This window comes from Gobius niger (assembly GCF_951799975.1).
Source record: "Gobius niger genome assembly, chromosome: 13".
Lineage (NCBI taxonomy): Eukaryota > Metazoa > Chordata > Actinopteri > Gobiiformes > Gobiidae > Gobius > Gobius niger.
The window spans coordinates 7896000-7902139 of record NC_136864.1 but is presented as its reverse complement, the minus strand read 5'-3'; positions in this window follow the sequence as shown (position 1 = coordinate 7902139).

Genomic DNA, 6140 nt, shown 5'->3' with positions numbered 1-6140 from the left:
GTTGAGTTTTTGTCACTTTTTTGTTGAGTTTTTGTCACATTTTTGTTGCATTTTTGTCACTTTTTGGTTGATTTTTTGTCACTTTTTTGTTGAATTTTTGTCACATTTTTGTTGAATTTTTGTCACTTTTTGGTTTAATTTTTGTCACTTTTTTGTTGAGTTTTTGTCACATTTTTGTTGAATTTTTGTCACTTTTTTGTTGAGTTTTTGTCACATTTTTGTTGAGTTTTTGTCACTTTTTTGTTGAGTTTTTGTCACATTTTTGTTGAATTTTTGTCACTTTTTGGTTGATTTTTTTGTCACATTTTTGTTGAATTTTTGTCACTTTTTTGTTGAATTTTTGTCACTTTTTTGTTGAATTTTTGTCACATTTTTGTTGAATTTTTGTCACTTTTTGGTTGAATTTTTGTCACTTTTTTGTTGAGTTTTTGTCACATTTTTGTTGAGTTTTTGTCACATTTTTGTTGAATTTTTGTTGCATTTTTGTCACTTTTTTTTTTAGTTTTTGTCCCTTTTTTGTTGAGCTTTTGGCACATTTTTGTTGAGTTTTTGTCACATTTTCGTTGAGTTTTTGTCACATTTTTGTTGAATTTTTGTCACATTTTTGTTGAATTTTTGTCACATTTTTGTCGCATTTTTGTCACATTTTTGTTGAATTTTTCTCACTTTTTGGTTGAATTTTTGTCACTTTTTTGTTGAGTTTTTGTCACATTTTTGTTGAATTTTTGTCACTTTTTGGTTGAATTTTTGTCACTTTTTTGTTGAGTTTTTGTCACATTTTTGTTGAGTTTTTGTCACATTTTTGTTGAGTTTTTGTCACATTTTTGTTGAATTTTTGTTGCATTTTTGTCACTTTTTTTTTTAGTTTTTGTCCCTTTTTTGTTGAGCTTTTGGCACATTTTTGTTGAGTTTTTGTCACATTTTCGTTGAGTTTTTGTCACATTTTTGTTGAATTTTTGTCACATTTTTGTTGAATTTTTGTCACATTTTTGTCGCATTTTTGTCACATTTTTGTTGAATTTTTCTCACTTTTTGGTTGAATTTTTGTCACTTTTTTGTTGAGTTTTTGTCACATTTTGGTTTAATTTTTGTCACTTTTTGGTTGATTTTTTTGTCACATTTTTGTTGAATTTTTGTCACTTTTTTGTTGAATTTTTGTCACTTTTTTGTTGAATTTTTGTCACATTTTTGTTGAATTTTTGTCACATTTTTGTTGAATTTTTGTCACTTTTTTGTTGAGTTTTTGTCACATTTTTGTTGAATTTTTGTCACTTTTTTGTTGAGTTTTTGTCACATTTTTGTTGAATTTTTGTCACATTTTTGTTGTATTTTTGTCACTTTTTGGTTGTGTTTTTGTCACATTTTTGTTGAGTTTTCGTCACATTTTTGTTGATTTTTTGTCACTTTTTGGTTGAATTTTTTTCCATTACAATCAATGAAAGAGGTGTGGCCCAAACTCATTCCTAACTTTCCTAACATGCTCGTACGATCCAACTTCTTCACAGGGAGTGTGTTCACATGCGCTCGGGTAAACCGGGTATTAGGCATATCCTGGTTATGACAGTGTTCTGGATATGAGGAAACTGGGACACTCATATCCCTGTTCACACGAGCAACTACAGTATCCTGGATGTTTAGGCTCCAGAGAGGGGCGGAGCTAATGACAAATATGGTAAGGAGCTAAATGCTTTAACAATGTTGCTAACGCGTGGCTTTTTCGGCAGGGGCGGACTGGGACTGAAAAACAGCCCTGGACTCTGGTCAGCCTGGCCCAAATTAGCGTAAATGCGACACTTCCACAAATACATATGCTAACCTCTTACCACCCGCCTTAACCGAGAGCATTTTCTCCAGTTCGGCTTTACCCAAATCAAAAGGCTTCTTGACTGGAGAGCAACACTGTAACGCCTCATTTGAAAGCTAAAATCTAGAAAAGTAACTTTTTGTCACGTTGTCGCTACATTTTTGTCATGTTTTTACTGCTTTTTTGTCACTTTTTTGTCACTTTTTCGGTGTGTTTTATCTCTTGTTTTCCGCTTTTTTTTTCATGTTATTGTTGTTTTTTCTTCGCTTTTTTCATTGCTTTGTCATCACGTTTTCGTCACATTCTGTTGCTTTTCCAGCACATTTTTGTTTTTGGATGCTTTTCTTTTAAGCTTTTAGATTTGGGTAAAGCTCGGTAAGGGTAAGGTAAAGTGAGAGGCCAGACCGGAAGACGAAAAAATGACAATAATGTGACAAAAAATGACAAAAAAACCGACAAAAATGTGACAAAATGTGACAAAAATGTGATAAAAATGTGATAAAAAATTGACAAAAAATGGATGAAAAAGTGACAAAAATGTGACAAAAAAATGACAAAAATAAAAAAAGACTAAAAAAATACAAAAAAATGACAAAAATGTGACAAAAAAATGACAAAAATTTGAAAAAAATGACGAAAAAAATGACAAAAATATGACAAAAAATTGACAAAAAATTGATGAAAAAATGACAATAATGTGACAAAAATGTGACAAAAATGTGATAAAAAATTGATGAAAAAAAAAGGAAAAAATTGGACAAAAATGACAAAAAAGTTACAAAAATGAGTTGAATACCCAACAAAAAAATGATGGTAAAAAGAGATCTGATGACGTGAGGAAAAAGATCCTCTCGGTTCAGGCGGGAGTTAAGAGGTTAAGTTAATTCAGCACGAGTTTCCCAAGTTGCACGAAATCGCTTCTTCATTTAGGATAAAATCATGACCACAAATTTTCACTCACAATCCAAAAGTCTAAATTTTACGGTCTGCTTTCAGTGAGGTTATTAAGCCTGGACCTCGTAAAACTCACTAAATAAAGCATGAATGGCCTCCCTCACAGTTTGTTTTTTGGCTGCTGCACATAGTAGTGAGGATGTTGAAAGTTGCCCGGGCTACTGTGGAGAGTAAATCCCGTCAGCAGCAGCGGTAGCTCTTAGTTAATGGCCTACATTAAAAACATCAGACCGCCTGCATTGTTATTTAAAAGCCCAATGCGCGTCCTGCGTCCTAAGGAGAGGCTGCAACTCCATTACGCGCAACTCGCCTTGAATAATAACGTCGTCCTACAGCCTGAGTCCCGTTTGTCTGGGCCGCTCCGAGGTGAGGAGGGGCCCGTGTCTGTCCCAGGACTCGCCCCCCCGCCCCCCGCAGAGAGGCGGTTTGTAAAGTCTCTGAGGAGCAGGTAGCGCGCGCCACGGGGGTCGTGTTGATGTCCTGACGCATCATGAGAGGAGCCGCGCTTCCCGCCTCCAGGGCACAGACAGGAGCACGTGTGACCGCGCTCAGGACAATTAGCACCGGTGTCATGACCGGACATCAGGGCCACGCACACAATGAGGCAGGGGCGGACTGGCCATATGTCCATTCTGGAAGAGCACAGAAGGGCCACTGGCTCTAGGGCCACCAGTCCCGCCTCAACTGAGCTTTACCCAAATCTAAAAACAAAAAATGATAGAAAAAATAATTAAAAATTCTACAAAAATGTGACAAAAACTCAACAAAAATGTGACAAAAATTCAACAAAAATGTGACAAAAACTCAACAAAAATGTGACAAAAATTCAACAAAAATGTGACAAAAACTCAACAAAAATGTGACAAAAATGTGACAAAAACTCAACAAAAAAATTACAAAAACTCAACAAAAATGTGACAAAAATTCAACCAAAAAGTAACAAAAACTCAACAAAAATGTGACAAAAACTCAACAAAAATGTGACAAAAACGTGACAAAAACTCAACAAAAATGTGACAAAAATGTGACAAAAACTCAACAAAAATGTGACAAAAACTCATCAAAAATGTGACAAAAATGTGACAAAAATTCAACCAAAAAGTAACAAAAACTCAACAAAAATGTGACAAAAACTCAACAAAAATGTGACAAAAACTCAACAAAAATGTGACAAAAACGTGACAAAAACTCAACAAAAAAGTAACAAATACTCAACAAAAATGTGACAAAAATGTGACAAAAACTCAACAAAAATGTAACAAAAACTCAACAAAAATGTGACAAAAACTCAACAAAAATGTGACAAAAACTCAACAAAAATGTGACAAAAACTCAACAAAAATGTGACAAAAATTCAACAAAAATGTGACAAAAATGTGACAAAAACTCAACAAAAATGTGACAAAAATGTGACAAAAATGTGACAAAAACTCAACAAAAATGTGACAAAAACTCAACCAAAAAGTAACAAATACTCAACAAAAATGTGACAAAAATGTGACAAAAACTCAACAAAAATGTAACAAAAACTCAACAAAAATGTGACAAAAACTCAACAAAAATGTGACAAAAACTCAACAAAAATGTGACAAAAACTCAACAAAAATTCAACAAAAATGTGACAAAAACTCAACAAAAATGTGACAAAAATGTGACAAAAACTCAACAAAAAAATTACAAAAACTCAACAAAAATGTGACAAAAATTCAACAAAAATGTGACAAAAACTCAACAAAAATGTGACAAAAATGTGACAAAAACTCAACAAAAAAATTACAAAAACTCAACAAAAATGTGACAAAAATTCAACCAAAAAGTAACAAAAACTCAACAAAAATGTGACAAAAACTCAACAAAAATGTGACAAAAACTCAACAAAAATGTGACAAAAACGTGACAAAAACTCAACAAAAATGTGACAAAAATGTGACAAAAACTCAACAAAAATGTGACAAAACTCATCAAAAATGTGACAAAAATGTGACAAAAATTCAACCAAAAAGTAACAAAAACTCAACAAAAATGTGACAAAAACTCAACAAAAACGTGACAAAAACTCAACAAAAATGTGACAAAAACGTGACAAAAACTCAACAAAAATGTGACAAAAATGTGACAAAAATGTGACAAAAACTCAACAAAAATGTGACAAAAATGTGACAAAAACTCAACAAAAATGTGACAAAAATGTGACAAAAACTCAACAAAAATGTGACAAAAACTCATCAAAAATGTGACAAAAATTCAACCAAAAAGTAACAAAAACTCAACAAAAATGTGACAAAAACTCAACAAAAATGTGACAAAAACTCAACAAAAATGTGACAAAAACGTGACAAAAACTCAACAAAAATGTGACAAAAATGTGACAAAAATGTGACAAAAACTCAACAAAAATGTGACAAAAACTCAACCAAAAAGTAACAAATACTCAACAAAAATGTGACAAAAATGTGACAAAAACTCAACAAAAATGTGACAAAAACTCAACAAAAACGTGACAAAAACTCAACAAAAATGTGACAAAAATGTGACAAAAACTCAACAAAAATGTGACAAAACTCATCAAAAATGTGACAAAAATGTGACAAAAATTCAACCAAAAAGTAACAAAAACTCAACAAAAATGTGACAAAAACTCAACAAAAACGTGACAAAAACTCAACAAAAATGTGACAAAAACGTGACAAAAACTCAACAAAAATGTGACAAAAATGTGACAAAAATGTGACAAAAACTCAACAAAAATGTGACAAAAATGTGACAAAAATGTGACAAAAACTCAACAAAAATGTGACAAAAATGTGACAAAAACTCAACAAAAAAATTACAAAAACTCAACAAAAATGTGACAAAAATTCAACCAAAAAGTAACAAAAACTCAACAAAAATGTGACAAAAACTCAACAAAAATGTGACAAAAACGTGACAAAAACTCAACAAAAATGTGACAAAAATGTGACAAAAACTCAACAAAAATGTGACAAAAACTCATCAAAAATGTGACAAAAATGTGACAAAAATTCAACCAAAAAGTAACAAAAACTCAACAAAAATGTGACAAAAACTCAACAAAAATGTGACAAAAACTCAACAAAAATGTGACAAAAACGTGACAAAAACTCAACAAAAAAGTAACAAAAACTCAACAAAAATGTGACAAAAATGTGACAAAAACTCAACAAAAATGTGACAAAAACTCAACAAAAATGTGACAAAAATGTGACAAAAATGTGACAAAAACTCAACAAAAATGTGACAAAAACTCAACCAAAAAGTAACAAATACTCAACAAAAATGTGACAAAAATGTGACAAAAACTCAACAAAAATGTGACAAAAACTCAACAAAAACGTGACAAAAACTCAACAAAAATGTGACA